A 16,584-nucleotide genomic window follows, 5' to 3' on the forward strand; every position below is an offset into this window, starting at 1 on the left:
AATTTCTTGATTAGTAAGATTGTGCTTATTTATTTCCTTTATTTACTATACACCTCTTCTAATCTCTTGTCACTAAATTTATAAAAACATCAACCACATCAACATAGTTCTGAGAGGGGGGGGCATTCTGCCACTTTTATTTTTCAACGTAGTGAATAGGCCCTCCCCTGATACACTTGGATTATTGTATGTGGAAACACACAACTGGGCCTTATTTCCTTATCTTGAAGCATTTGCACTGAAATTGGATCAACCTGTAATTTGATTTTCTTTTTTTTTTTTACTCAAATAACTTTTTTTGAGCAGTTTTAAGAATTCATAAAAACAGTGTAACTGTTTTTATAACATAGAAACTTACAGATATGAGTCCATGGAAAAAAACATAGCCCTTAGGGGCAATTTGGGTTAGGGAGAACAAGGGGCAAGATAGGGAAGAGGGCGGAAGGAGAAGGAGAAGGTAACAGTATCCAGATTAACTAGATAGACACGTTAGAAAAAAACTGTTGCCACCCCAAGTCAATACAGGAAATTCCTTACATTAATACTTCATTATAACTTGAGGGGTTGGGTGGACCAAGGAGAAGCTGACCACAATTCCCACCTTACTTTGATGCTGAGCACTGTCGAGTCATTGGCAGCCAGCAAAGTTTCATAATGGAAATGTGTATAGATTTTTGCCACAAGATTTTTAGCTTAGCTTTGCTAAGATAAGGATATGGGAAATGCTCGACAAAATTGAAACAGGATATCCCTCTAAGCCTAGGTGTAGAACCCCCAGCTGAAGAGACTGGGTAGCTCTATTTTCGTTAGTATAGCTATTAGGTTTACTACTTGTTTCCAAAGATCAAGAAATTTTGGACAAGACCACCAGAGACTCAAAGAGGAATTAAAAAAAGGAATGACAGGGAGGCCTAGTTTTAACATTATATCTAGCTATTGCAAGAATTCCTCATGATATACAATAGGTCTGCAATCAGCGTTGGACCTTTAGTTTCCCAACAACTCAAGTTTATATGTATCTGGAATACTTGTTTCAAGTACTCTAATGGGACTTTTTTTAATTAAGCCAAACATAGCTCTCCTTCCCCATGCAGGCCAGTGATGACATATTGCCGCAACTGTGCTCAAAAACAAGTGAGGAGTTTTTTGATTCAACATTAAGGCTTCCAGAAATCTCCTGGTGGAATCGTGGAGCATGAAAAGGGACTCAAACTGCAACCATCTGTGATCCACTGACTCCCTCCACCAATCTCTTGCGGCCTCTAGGATTCCTGCCTTATGGTAAGACATAACATCTGGGACTCCCATCCCTCCCAAGTTGAACGGTGGGTGGAGGGATCGTAAAGAAACTCTTGGCCTCTTTCCTGCCCATATGAACTTCCGGATCAACCTCTGAAGAGAGGCGAGAAGGTGTTTAGGGATTTTCAAGGGTAGACATCTGAAATAATAGATAATTTTTGGGAGGCATATCATCATGAAAGTGTGAACCCTTGCAAGCCATGATAGAGGGAATGACGTAAGGGGGATAGTTCCCTTTCTAGGTTTTTTGCGCATATCTGCTATATCCTTTCTTATCATCTGCTTTGTTGATGTAAGGTGGAGGCCAAGATAAGGAATGCCATGTTCCTTCCAACTGAAGGAAAGTCAGCGGAAAGCTTCTCCTTGATGGACCCCAGGAAAAAGCAGGGGAGAATTAATGACTTATTGGCATTAAGCTTATAAAATGATACAGCTGAGAACTCATTGATCACTTGCATGACATTATGTAATGAAGACTGGACATAATAACAAATAATATCAGCGTATAAACCAATAACCTGTTTTGTTCTACCCATCCCAATACCAACTATGCCTTTGTTTGCTCAAATGGCCTCCGCCAGGGGCTCCACCATCAACGCAGAGATTACTGGAGAGAAAGGACACACCTAAGGGGTCCCATTAGAAATGGAAAAATTTCAGGAAATAAAGCCCGAGGCCAAGACCTTCGGATTAGGGTTAGAGTACACAGCGAATATTTCCGATTTTATTGGCCCAACAAACTCAAATTTGTTCAAAACACCCTCCAGGTACGTCCAGTGTACTCTGTCAAACACTTTTACTGCATCTAAAGAGAGAATCAACACAGAACAATTGTCCCCCAATATAAGGAAACAAACAAGTGGTTCATGCTTAAAATAATTATTTTATTTAATTAAGTTAAACATTTTAATAAAAAATAAAAAACAGAGAAATCCCTGAGAGAGACCCAATAAATACCCAGATATAATGCAAATCACGTACAAGGAGGGATGTAAAAAATATATATACTGCACTAAAATTAAAATTGTTACAAACAATGCATCAACCCTGGCCCACATATACTGTAAATAGTATATAACATAGAAAAGTGTTGCTGCTAAATAACCCATACAATCACTGTAAACTAAGGACACTCAATAAGCTGCGAGAGGAAATATAAATATAAAGTGCACTATAATCAGATGCAATGTATAAGCATACACATTCCCTGGTACGAGAACCAAATATAATATTGCATACTCAAGGTTTAGTATTGCAATTTTTACCTGAAAAGTGATTATAGATAGCCTGGGTCTGGATAACAGGTCCCTCCACCCCAGCGGAAGAAGCAAGGGCGAAACAGCGTTGGGGTGGAGGGACCTGTTATTTTTTACATCCCTCCTTGTACGTAATTTGCATCATATCTGGGTATTTATTAGGTCCCTCTCAGGAATTTCTCTTTTTTATTTTTTTTTAAATATTTAAATTAACTAAATAAAATATTTGTTTTAAGCATGAACCACTTGTTTGTTTCCTTATATTGGCGGACAATTGTTCTGTGTTGATTTACCCTTTAATGTAGTGGCATGTGTATATAATGGTGGGTAGTTGATTAATCTAAAGACAGAAGTATACTAGGGGTTTTCCAACTCACACCATCTTTGGCCTGTAGGCCAGCCACAAACCCTACTTGGTAAGGGGCTACTAATGACAGGAGAATTACATGTAGAAAATCTTCAGGTCACAGTTCACAGAAGAGAGATAGGGCAAAAATTACCTGGGGGAGTGGGAGGTTTCCCCGGTTTGGGCAGAGTGGTGATAATTGCTTCCAGGTTGGGGGGGTAATGAAGGCAGAGCTTTGCAATTTACAAAATTTACGGAGTAGGTAGGGGCCAAATAACTCCCCAAATTGTCTGTAATATGACTTTGAAAATCCGTCAGACTCGTGGATCCCACAGGAACATCTGCCGCCTTATGAGGAGCATGCCGAAGCCTTATAGGGAAGTCATACATGCATGTGGAGGCCAAACACACTACTGAGCTGAGCTCATTTCCTTATCTTGAAGCATTTCCATTGAAGCTGGATCAACCTGTAATTTGATTTTCCATTTTGATTTTGAGTATCACTCCAAATACAGACTTCCATGGGATATTAATTTTGATTTACATTTTTATGTTATATCGTTCTCAACACATTCCACTATGTAATCTAAAAAGATTGAAAAACCTGCAACTGGACTATTTCATTCATTGAGATCTAGGATGTGGCATATTAGTTTCCTTTTTTGAGCAGTGTCTGCACATATATATATATATATATATATATATATGTATACATATATATATATATATATATAATACACACACACACACACACACACACACACACACGTGTGCATCTCAATAAATTAAAATATCTTCAAAAAGTTTATTTCTTTCGGTAATTCAAGCTCCCACGGTCTCTGGTGGCTCTGCCCCAGCTGAAGGATTTAAACCTCAGATGGCGAGTGCATGCTCATGCCACATATTATATTTGTTATTTGTTTGGTGTTGCCAGCTCACCCATTCTCACATTCCCTGATGAGTGATATAATGAAATGTGACGGAAGGAGAACATGTGAGCAGTTGTCATAGAAGGAAGACCCCCAGGGGCACTGTTTGGTTCAGTAATGCTGTTATCCTCCCCCCCATCTCGGGTGCCATCTATGACCTCATTTGAGACATACGGGTGAATCTCAATAAATTAGATAATCAAAAAGTTAAGTAATTTCAGTAATTCAATACAAAATGCACACATTATGAGTCATTATAAACAGAGTGATCTATTTCAAGTGTTTATTTTGGTTAATGTTGATGATTATGGCTAACAGCCAATAAAAACCCAAAAGTCATTATCCCAGAAACTTTTAATAATTACCACAAAAGACCTGCAAAGGCTTCCTAAGTGTTTAAAATGGTCCCTTAGTCTGGTTCAGTAGGCTACACAATGATGGGGAAGACTGCTGACTTGACAGGTGTCTAGAAGGCAGTTAATGACACACTCCACAAGGAGGGTAAGCCACAAAAAGTCATTGCTAGAGAAACTGGCTGTTCACAGAGTGCTGTATCCAAGCATAAATATTGGAAAGTTAAGTGGAAGGAAAAAGTGCGGTAGAAAAAGGTGCACAAGCAACCGGGATAACTGCAGCCTTGATAGAATTGTTAAGAAAAGGCCATTCAAAATGTGGGGGAGATTCACAAGAAGTGGACTTCTGCTGAAGTCAGTGCTTCAAGATCCCCCACACACAGACAAATCCAGGACATGGGCTAAAACTGTCACATTCCTTGTGTCAAGCCACTCATAACCGATAGACAACACGAGAAGTGTCTTACCTGGGCCAAGGAGAAAAAGAACTGGACTGTTGCTCAGTGGTCCAAGGTATTGTTTTTAGATGAAACTAAATTTTGCATTTAATTTGGAAATCAATGTCCCAGAGTCTGGAGGAAGAGTGGAGAGGCACACAATCTAAGTTGCTTGAAGTCTAGTGTAAAGTTTCCACAATCAGTGATGGTTTGGAGAGCCATGTCATCTGCTGTTGTAGGTCCACTGTGTTTTATCAAGATCAAAGTCAACTATCATGAAATTTTAGAGCACTTCATGCTTCCCTCTGTCGACCAGCTTTTTGGAGATCGAAATTCATTTTCCAGCAGGACTTGGCACCTGTCCACAATACCAAAAGTACCAATACCTAGTTTAATAACCACAGTATCACTGTGCTTGATTGACCAGCAAACTCGCCTGACTTAAACCCCATAGAGAATCTATGGGGTATTGTCAAGAAGAAAATGAGAGACACCAGACCAGACCCAACAATGCAGACGAACTGATGGGTGCCATCAAAGCAACCGGAGCTTCCATAACACCTCAGTAGTGCCACAAGCTGATCACCTCCATGCGAAACTGCATTGATGCAGTAATTCATTCAAAAAGGAGCCCCGACCAAGCATTGAGTGCATTTACTGTACATACTTTTCAGTGGGCCAACATTTCTGTGTTTAAAATCTTCTTTTCTGTTGGTCTGATGTAACATTTTAACTTTCTGAGATAATCACTTTTGGGTTTTCATTGGCTGTAAGCCATAATCATCAACATTCACAGAAATAAACACTTGAAGTAGATCACTCTGTGTGCAATGACTATATAATATATGAGTTTCCCTTTTTGTATTGAATTACTAATATAATTGTGATTGGTTGCAGTGAGACAGCTGTCACTCAGCGTGGGGGCGTGTCTGACTGCAACCAATCATAGGTGCCGGTGGGCGGGGGAAGAAGGAAATACGTGATGGATTAATGAGCGGCTGGCATTTTCAAAAGAGAAGCCGCCACAGTGTGAACAGTGTGAACGCCGTGCTGCGCAGCGCCGGTGATCGTGGATCGGTAAGTATGAGAGAGGGGGTGGGAGGGAGAGACTGACATGGACAGAGAGAGAGATAGAGACAGAGAGAGAGAGAGATAAACCGACAGAGAGAGAAAGACGAAAGACCTGCCTTTGTTATGTTAAATAAAAACATGTGGATCGCAATAATAATGCAATGCAAGCGCACTCCTTAACATTTTGGCAGCAATTTACTACAACTCATTGATTTCAATCGGTGTAGAACGCAGCCAAAATGGCAAAAACAATTGACATGCTGCTTCTTTGAACGCATGTTTTTTGCCCAAAATTATGCAAATTAAACGCAGCGTTTGGAAACGCAAAGTGCGGACAAGAAATTCACATTTTCCATAGACTTTGCTGGAAAATCAAAACGCATGCCTTTTGGCATGAAAACGCTGCAGTTCAAAACGGACCTAAAAAGCAGCTGAAAAGCAGGTGGAAACGGAAAATGCGGACATAGCCTAAATGTTTGACTTTGCAGAGAGTAATAAAAATGCCCTAAAACTTTCTCTTTCTCTCTCAGTCTGGCATTTGGCAAATATAAATAATTCCAGTAATCCTAATTGACCTACAACAGGAAAGGTTTATTCTGAGTTCATGTCAGATAGTGAGCAGGTAGTGAGAAAAACATGCATGTGTCTTTTTATAGTGTATGTAAACTTCTGGTTTCAACTGTACAATATTCCCCCACCTTGACCGCTAATTTACAATAAAAATTAAACGAAGTGGTCTCAGCTATACTAAAACCCTATATAAACTATATGAGGTCAACTGCTGTTGAGCTAGGAAAAAAGCTAGTTAACTAATTTAACACAGCACGAAATTGCACAAGGGCTTGACCTGACAATATAGAGACATTCTTCTATCGGTCCATACATATGTACAGACGTTAAATTTGTAAAGGGCATGTGAAAACAATAGAATGAAACATTAGTAAACATAAATAGGCTGCGGGGGGAGGGTGGTATTCACTTTTTCCCAGTTGCCAATTGAAAATAATAATAATAAGGTCCCTTAACCACCAATGTTTAAAAGCAGATTAGCAATCATTAAGGGGTTAAACTTTTTATATTTAAAAAAAAAATAGTTAGTTAACTCCTGGTTACAATATTTAACTTGTGTTTTAAAGTGGTTTTCCGAAAAACTCAATATTTATTACCAATCACAGTATGGGTGGTAAAATAATTGAATGCACAGAGTCTTATCATTGGGAGCCCAGTAATCAAAGAATGCATGGTTGGTCCTGTGTCACCCATATGAACAAAGCAACAACAGAACATGCACCTTGCCACTCTAATTAAAGGTATATATGTAGACTGAACTACAAAAGCATAGTGCTGAACAATTATCTATATCTCATAAAGGAAACCTATTTCTGTCAGTAACCAAGGATAATTATCTGTCACAACTTGTGCCGGACCAAACTAGAGGGACAGCCCTTCTGGTCTTAATTTTAAGCAACAGGCTAGATAGAATAACAGAAGTACAAGTGGATGGGCACCTAGGGAATAGTGACCACAATATAATACAAGTAAAATATATCTTTGTACCGTGTTAGCCAGTAGAGATAAAAGAACTCTCTGTTCTTCTTAACACAATATAATACAATTCCACTTGTCCTTCAGTAAGGTGCCTTGGAAGGGGGCTACAAAAACGCTGAATTTCAGGAAAGCAAAGTTTCATCAGTTTAGAGAGGACCTTCTCCGAATTGGTTGGGACAATGTTCTCAAAAATGGGATAACAGAAAATAAATAGGACATTTTTAAATCAGTTTTAAAACACCCACTGCGAGCTAGCCATACTGTACGGAAATAAAAGGGCTAGGAACAGGAGAAAACCTATGTGGCTAAATAAGGATGTAAAAGGGGCAATAAATAATAAGAACGCATTTAAAAAGCTAAAACAAGAAGGCAGCGAAGAAGCATTAAAAAGCTAGAGAGAAAAAATAAAATGTGTAAAAACAAATACATTTAGCAAAAGTGGAAACTTAGAGACTCATTGCTAAGGAAAGCAAAACAAATGCCAAACTATTCTTTAATTATATAAACAGTAAAATGATTAAAATTGATGGTGTCAGCCCTTTAAAAGAACAATGAGGATACATTTATAGAGAGCGATGTGGGAAAAGCAAATGTTTTAAATACTTTTTTCACAACTGTGTTCACACAGGAAAAGGATATGCCAGGGGAAATGCAGAGTGATAATGTAAATGCCCAATTAAGTATTACCTGCCTAACCCAGGAAGAAGTGCAGAACCGCCTTAGTAACATTAAAATTGACAAATCACCAGGCCCTGATGCCATTCACCCTTGGGTATTAAGGGAGTTAAGTAATGTGATAGACAGGCCTCTATCCCTTACATTTAAAGACTCTATAGAAACAGGGTCTGTTCTACTGGACTGACGGCAAGCAAATGTGGTACTAATATTCAAAGAGGGGTCTAAAAAGGAACCTGGAAACTATAGGCCGGTAAGCTTAACATCGGTTGTGGGTAACATGTTTGAGGGGTTTTTAAGGGATACTATTATAGAATATCGCAAAGTTAATAAATGTTTAACTCCATATCAGCATGGATTTATGAAGGATCGCTCCTGTCAAACTAACCTGATCAGCTTCTATGAGGATGTAAGCTCTCAAATGGACGGAGGAGAATCATTGGATGTAACTCAACTTCTGTAAAGCATTTGACACTGCCCCACATAAAAGATTGGTAAATAAAATGAGAAAGATTGGGCTAGGGGAAAATGTAGGTAGCTGGCTTAGTGATAGAAAACAAAGAGTGGTTATTAATGGTGCATACTCAGATTGGGCCAGGTTTACTAGTGGGGTACCCCAGGGTTCTGTATTGGGCCCCCTACTATTGAATATATTTATTAATAAGCTGGTGGATGGCTTACAGAGTAAGGGTACCTTCACACTTTAGCGATGCAGCAGCGATCCGACCAGCGATCTGACCTGGTCAGGATCGCTGCTGCATCGCTACATGGTCGCTGGTGAGCTGTCAAACAGGCAGATCTCACCAGCGACCAGTGACCAGCCCCCAGCCAGCAGCGATGTGAAAGCGACGCTGCGCTTGCACGGAGCCGGCGTCTGGAAGCTGCGGACACTGGTAACTAAGGTAAACATCGGGTATGGTTACCCGATGTTTACCTTAGTTACCAGCTCACACCGCTTAACAGCGTGTGCAGGGAGCAGGAGCCGGCACTGGCAGCGTGAGAGCTGCGGAGGCTGGTAACGAAGGTAAATATCGGGTAACCACCTTGGTTACCCGATGTTTACCTTGGTTACAGCTTACCGCAGGCTGTCAGACGCCGGCTCCTGCTCCCTTCACATTCAGGATTGTTGCTCTCTCGCTGTCACACACAGCAATGTGTGCTTATCAGCGGGAGAGCAACAATAAAAAAACGAACCAGCACTGTGTGTAACGAGCAGCGATCTCACAGCAGGGGTCAGATCGCTGCTCAGTGTCACACACAGCGAGATCGCTAATGAGGTCACAAAAAATGTGACTCAGCAGCGATCTCAGTAGCGATCTCTCTGTGTGTGAAGTACCCCTAAAATATCAGTATTTGCAGATGATACAAAACTATGTAAGGTGGTTAACACAAAGGATGACAGTTTGCAACTACAGACGGATTTGAGTAAATTGGAGAATTTGGCTGAAAAATGGCAAATAAGGTTTAACACATTTTAGTATATGGTTATGCACATGGGAAAGAGAAACAGATGCTATGATTACTTACTAAACGGGAAACTGCTGGGGAAATCAGATATGGAAAAAGAATTCAGCATCATAGTCAATAAGCAGCTAAATTGGAGTGCCCAGTGTCAGGCAGCTGCCACCAAAGCAAATAGGGTCATGGGATGCATTAGAAGAGGTCTGGGGGCACAAGATGAAAATCTCATTCTCCCTCTGTACGAATCACTCGTCAGACCACACTTGGAGTATTGTGTGCAATTTTGGGCGCCTGTGCTCAAGAAAGACATTACTGAACTTGAAAGGGTTCAGAGGTGGGCTACTAGAATAATAAATGGAGTGGGTGCATTATAATACCCAGAAAAGTTCTGAAAATTAGGTCTATTTACTCTAGAAAAGAAAAGACTTAGGGGAGACCTAATAAATATGTACAAGTATATCAGAGGGCAATACAGAGATCTCTCCCATCTGTTTGTAGAAAGGACTGTGACAAGAACAAGGGGCATTCTCTTCAATTAGAAGAAAGAACATTTCTGCACCAGCATAGAAGAGGGTTTTTCACGGTAAGAGCAGTGAGGCTCTGGAACGCTCTTCCTGAGGAACTGGTGATGGCCAACTCACTGAATAAATTTAAGAGAGGAATGGATGCTTGTTAGTATAGAAGGTAATGCATAATATGTAGCATTAATATGTAGCATAATATTACAGGTAGATAGTTGACCCAGCTTAGCAGTCGGGGAGGAATTTTTTTCTTATGGGGAAAATTGGCTTCTACTCTGTGGATTTTTGCCTTCCCCTGGTTTAAAACTGCACAACAGCTGCACTAAAATAGGCAGAACGATATGAACATAAGGTCTTCCTTCAGCCTTAGAAACAGTTACTATGTTAGTCCAAGGGCTTTGAACAGAAGAGAACTGCACATGTTTGCCCACAGCGCCATTCAACATAGCACACTGGACACCTGTTCTATCTTGTGTTCAGTGAGCCTTGTAAATAATTTTTATTCAATAAATTCAATAAATTCAGTAACACAATAAACAAGTGTTTGTTTTCTATGCATATGAAATAACCCATCACAGATAAGAACACATAAATCATTGTTTAAGTATTTTATAAGAGTATAAAAGTAATCATAAAAGAAATATCAATCTTAGTAAAAGAAGTGCAATAAGTATTGTCATGGAAAACCAACGTGGTAATAAACAACTGTATAGATATGAGTTAAACTAGCATTCCTTTGTAAAGACTTTACATAATTCAGAATAAAAGAATAGACAGAAAAAGATATAGCAAGAGGAGACAAAAGAAGAAGAGAGGAGTAGAAAAAAGAGAAAGGGGGAGGGGAGGGAAAAGGGTGGGGATGGGTAACCTGAGAGCACCCCGCCAGGGACATCAAACTCCAATGGGCAAAAATGATCCTCATCCCTTATTCTCCTGACAATCACCTCTGTGGCGATGGGAGACGAGGGAGCCACATCCCACCAATCCGTCTAACCCAGCCAGGAGGCACAACCAGATCTCTCTCGGAAAAGAGTCCACGAGAGCCAGGTGCCAGCGTACTTGTTCCACCTGTCCCCATCATCTGCCATAAGAGACTCCATACGTTCCAGCCCATTCAACTCCTTGATTCATTCCCTTACAGAGGGAACCGTAGTCGTCCTTTAATGTCTTGGGATGATCATACGAGCAGCTATGAGGAAGAAACGCAGGATGCCCTCTTTGACACAGAAAGGAAGCCTGGCAACAAAGACAGCAAGGCAATCTGAGGTGTAGGGAAAATCCGTATACCCGTCACTTGAAAATATCTAGAAAATTGCGTCCCAGAATGGGCGCAAAAGAGAGCAAGACTACCAGATATGTTTCATAGGACCAGTTTCCGATCCACATCTCCAACAGGTACCCGGTACTGAAGGAAAAGTTCTGTGCAAATCAGGTCATCTATACCACCTGGTAAGAATTTTTAAAGTTTTTCTCCTGTGCACCACAAGAAATCAACATTTTGTGAGAGAGTGTAAATATTTTAAGGCAATTGTGTTCCAACAGTGTGATCTGGAGTTCTATCTGCTAGGTCTCAATATAGGCTGGGGCATTCCTATGCTGGGTTGTGCATAGGAGTCTATGTATCAGAGATATAGTGTGCTTTGGTGCCATAGTGAGCAAAAGTATGGATTCAAAAGGGGTAGGGGGGTTGAGAGGGTACCTCCCAGGAATCTTTTTTGAAGGAATGTAGTCAGCTGGACATATTCCAGCCAAGACAGTCTTCTCTCCGGGCAGGTCCCCTGTAGGGCCTCAGAAGATGCAGCTCCAGACAGCCTTTTAGCTAACTACCCAAAAGTCACTCCTTCATGAGAGCTTTAACACAGAAAGGAGGACCCAGGTGGTAAAAATATATAACCATCAGTTAATTGATTATCCCGCCTATACATTTTGACCTCAAATCAAGATTAATCTAATCTAAGCTGTAAATGTCAGCTTAATCCATCTCATCTAAAAAGAGTATTGTAAAGAGATGTTGAGAGATATAATAGTAACATGAACCATAATTCATCCCAAGATGCATGCCAGGGAGCAACAATAGAGAAGATAGTCTAACCTAGAGGGGAGAAAAGGATAACACATTTTAACACCCAGTATTAGGGTGACATTCTCCTTTTTTTTTTTCTTCACACAGAACTTAAAACATCAGTAAAAAACAAGATTCATAACCCAATCACAAGCTGAATGACAGGGAGCAACAATAGAAAAGGTAGTCCAACCTGGAAAGGGAGAGAAAGATAACAAAATTTTGACACCCGGTATTAGGGTGACATTATCCCTTTTTCTCTTCACATAGAACATAAAACCTCATTGAAAACCAAGATTCATGACCCATTGGATGAGGCCCTTGATGAACGTTGGGATCTTTGTCGCTGTGCTAGTGGTTGACTAAAGGTGGGGGAGATCACCACGACGGGACCCTCTCTGAGGCAGGGGGACTGTGTATGGCCAGTCCAGCATCTTAGTCCCTGGGAGATCCAGGGCCGAGAGAAGTCCAGGAGGTCAGCTGGTGAGCGTAATACGATCATATTGGCGCCTTTCTTAACTTGGAGCTGAAATGGATAGCCCCACGAGTAAGGGATGCCTTTGTCATGTAAGAACTCCAAAAATGGCTTCAGGGCTCTCTTTTTAGCTAACGTTGACCGCGAGAGGTCAGCTAGAAGCTGTATAGGAGTCCCCTTGAAATCCAGGGTGCATCTTTCTCTTGCTTTCCTCATAATGGATTCTTTCAGTTGAAAAAAATCGATCCTGCAAATAATGTCTGTTGGCCTCTCCAAGTCTGGATTCTTGGGACCTAGTGTGTGCTGTGCCCTATCCATTTCAATGTGTGTTTCAAGGGGGCGCTCAAGCAAAGAATTAAACAGCTTTTGTAGTGTAGGCATTAACTCTTGAGGTCCCACAGATTTTGGAAGGCCCCGGAGTCTCACATTATTCCTTCTGTTACGATTTTCAGCATCCTCTATCATATCAAACAGGAGGTGGATGTATTGGGTATAATGATCTATTAGGTGTTGTTGTGAGTTTTGTTGTAAATACAGATCTTGTGTGGAAGACTCAAGGGCTTGTACAGAGTTGGTTAATATATTCATTCCCTCCTTTAGGGAGCAGATTTCTGACTTGCATATTGCTTCCAGATGGGAGATATACCCCTCCATGTCTGCTTTAGTAGGGATAGCATTGATTGGGAGACGCAGGGCAGCCATCTCAGAGCTGTGCTCCACTGTAAACAATTGCAGAGGCATGCCTGATGTTACAGTCCCTTGTTGAAGGAGGGGGAGGTTACTGCCATGTGCTTCAGCCTCTCTCGAGCCCACCACCGAAGCATAGGTTTGCTGTGGGTTAGGGGATGAAGTCCCATTGTGCTGTGACTGATATTATTTGGCACAAGAGACAGGAGACTTTTGGCTTTGTGACAGTTTAGGCGAAGAGGAGCTCTCCGTGATTAGTGTCCCTGTATCCACCTCTCCCACCAGGCTCCGGTCTCCATTGCCTTCTTATGTGGCCATCTGTTTTGGTGGGGACAGGGTTAATGCAGCCGGTGTTTGTTTATTCACACAGTGTGGGGGGGGGAGCAGGGGAACAGTTACTGCTGGTTGGCTCAGTCACAGCCAGGCACCTCACGCCCGCCATCACAGGCCGTGCTTGTTGCTGAGGGGGATGTGCAGGATACTTAAGGTACTTAGCTATACCTTGCTTGTTACGGCCGGGAGTGCTCTCGGCGGGTGCCTGGGAAAGGAGGCCTGTCTTCCCCGTCATCTGGTCTCAGAATTCGTCCGTGTGTGCTGATGAAAGGCGTTGAAATCAGCCGAGGTGGCAGTGCTCTGACAACATGCGTCCTACAGGCGCCATGTCCAGGCCACGCCCCTGGTGTTCAGTTATTAAATGGAACTGTGACACCCTGGACCCCAGGGTTCACAGGTTACAACATCACCACATACACCCCCACACTAGAAAGGTACCATCAGTCAACCATAAAGACCTGATTGCCTCCCTCAGTGTTAGACAGGCACACCAGGTGGGCGGAGTCGAGTGGAAAGACACACCCCCCGAGGAGTCTGCTGGCCTGAGGCAGGAAAACAGTAGACAGTTCAGTTCAGAACAGTTGAGTGGAGTGGAAACAGTCAGGCAGGCAGACGGCAGTGACCGCCTGAAGGAGACCGGGAACACGACCAGCGGAACCGTAAGGGACCGGGACAGGGTAGTGGCCCGCCGGAACCGAACCGGGGAGCTAACAGGATACCAGAGCATCCAAGCAGGGTACTCAGATCCCGAACTAGGCTATAAGCCACCAACATAGTCGAATTAACTGATTGCGGTCTGGACCTCAGGGGTTCATTCCCACCAAAGTCCCGTTAGAAGGCAACAGCCCAACCCATCCGGATAGTAGCCATCGCCAAAGGCCAGAGATCCAAGGGCCAGCGCCTGCGGGCAAAGGAGCTCCTCCGACATCTACAAGCCGTGGAGCGGACTACCAGTGCTCAGGCACAGTGGTCAAACTACTACATAGGTGCAGGAGAAAGGTGGCCATTGCCAACGCGACTAGGAATCTGCAGCCGGCTGCGGGCCCCGTTCATACCCTCGTTTGGTTTACCAGTGACTCTGTGTGGTTTAATCGTGAGTACACCAGTGCCCTAAGGCACCGCACTGCAACCCTGCACCCCGGCCTTCACACCATCGGGCCCCGGGACCAACATCCCCTACCCACAGAGGGGTCAACACCTAGCTGCGCCACTACACCGCTCCCGGGAGTCTCCGTACCTTTACCGCAGCGGTAGTGTGAACCATCACCACAACACGTGGGTGGCGTCACGAACAATCGTCCCAAAACCAAATACCCGCATCCCTCCCGCATGCAACACCAATCCCATTGCAGAGCGACGTGACCCCCGGGTCCGTGAGAGGCTCGAGACTCCACCCGTAGAACGCGAGCACGGATCCGAGCGGCTCGTCGGTCGCAGCCGAGGCCGCGGGGTTGTACACATCGACACTTCTGGCGTCACGAACAGGATAGAACCAGTCTAATTACTGGTAGAAGTGCGCCTTGTGATCCCCGTCAGCGTCGTCCCGCTGAAAAATCTGAAGATCCGCCATCTTGGGCGCGAAAATTTCCCACTCGAGTCATCTTCCCCGAGCAGTGAAGGCGCAAAAGTGAAGCCCTGCCCCCAAAGAGAGAAGTGATATAGAAAAACCAAGGGGGGGACGGGAGGAAGATGTCCGTGCCTACCGGAGCCGGCGGTTGTTGATGTCCGCGGGAGAAGAAAGAGAAGAATGTCGGCGTTCCCGGAGGTGAGCGGAGTGGCACCCGTCGCCGGAGTGGCGGGGCCTGAAGGTAAATCAGCTGGCGGCTCCCGCTCCGGTCGCAGGAGCGGAGGTCCCGGGGATGCCAGCAGGCCCAGCGGCACCCGTCGAAGGACCGCCGGTGGTGATGACCCTGCAACGGTAACGGAGCAGGCACCGGTAGGCCGCTTGGCTGCACCTGAGGGGCCGGAATCGGAAAGCGGTGACTCCGATAGCATTTGGGTTTACAGTTTTTAGTCTGTGAATCCACCTTGCCTCTTTCTGTAATAGTAAACGATCCCAATCACCGCCTCTCCTCTTTTGAAAAAAAACTGTAAACCCAAAAACAGCTCAACTTTGGGTGTTTTCTGTAAATCCCTGTTTGAGACCACTTGGGCTTTCCCTGCTACTTGGTTAATTAGGTAGTGTCCCGGTTTTAAACCAGTCTGTTTTGTCCCTACCATTCCATATGGATTTTGGGTTTATATGCAATTGGCCACGAAATATAGTATATTCCCATGCTCCATCACCCTATCTTTGAATGTCCATTCCCTACTGATATCCCCGTGTTGATGGGATCCCGGTAGGATGAGGTTTCTTAAAAGTAACCATATTTAATATAGGCTGGCAGCCCTTTATAAAAATGTAAGTACAGTATTAAATAAACAGCTTTATAATATGCTTGGTCTAGCGGTGTATTACCAACTTTATTATTGCTTCTTCTAAAACAATTCTATGTAGATGAGTTATTATGTGCTGTCTAAGAGAATAGAACTGGAAAGACTGTGATTACAACTTGATAGTAACGCTTGCAGCTTCACGTAGACCACTACTCTATGCTGAGTCCTGGAATCATTGATGGATGTGATTTGTGCTGTTTGGAGTGTATGGGCGGATTTCCTGGTGCTATGCACAAACCCTGTTGTGTTTATATTTCTAATGAGGAGGAACAGCACGTGTGTCACCCTGCTGTGTAGACAGACTAGCAATTTGGACGGCTGTGACTGGCCCACTGTGAGCATGTGACATATACTCTGAGGTAGCGATATGTGATTGGATGAACACGATAAGCGTGTCATCCTGGCTTATGGGCGGACTTCTATTGAAGGACAGTCTTGATTGGCCCATTCTCAGCATATGATCTGTAACCTGAGGAAGTAGTAAGTGAACGCTGTCTCCACGTGGGTTTTGCAGAGACTGGAAACGCTCTGAACACCACAGAGAGCCCCAACTACAGGCTGGTATATGTGAGTAACAGGCTTTTTACTGAGATATCCTAGCTGCTGACATTTATTATGGAGCTGCAAGCGTTATGTGACGGATTCTTTTCATGTACCTTTTAGTATCCAGAGTTCTAAAATTATTTGGACCGGAC

At 43.1% G+C, this 16,584-nt stretch overlaps 1 protein-coding gene and 1 long non-coding RNA gene across 6 annotated transcripts in view; one reads left to right on the plus strand and one right to left on the minus strand.

Annotated features, from left to right (window-relative positions):
- TUBGCP2 (tubulin gamma complex component 2) overlaps positions 1–16,584 on the minus strand; it is a 948,782-nt gene that overhangs the window by 454,594 nt on the left and 477,604 nt on the right. The gene's annotated exons all lie outside the window — the stretch shown is intronic.
- Positions 16,370–16,584, plus strand: part of LOC142311068 (uncharacterized) — a 36,261-nt gene continuing 36,046 nt past the window's right edge. The window contains exon 1 of the long non-coding RNA XR_012754237.1: positions 16,370–16,456. This is a non-coding gene — a long non-coding RNA (uncharacterized LOC142311068). The remainder of the gene's footprint in view (positions 16,457–16,584) is intronic.

The sequence above is a fragment of the Anomaloglossus baeobatrachus genome, chromosome 5, assembly GCF_048569485.1.
Source record: "Anomaloglossus baeobatrachus isolate aAnoBae1 chromosome 5, aAnoBae1.hap1, whole genome shotgun sequence".
Lineage (NCBI taxonomy): Eukaryota > Metazoa > Chordata > Amphibia > Anura > Aromobatidae > Anomaloglossus > Anomaloglossus baeobatrachus.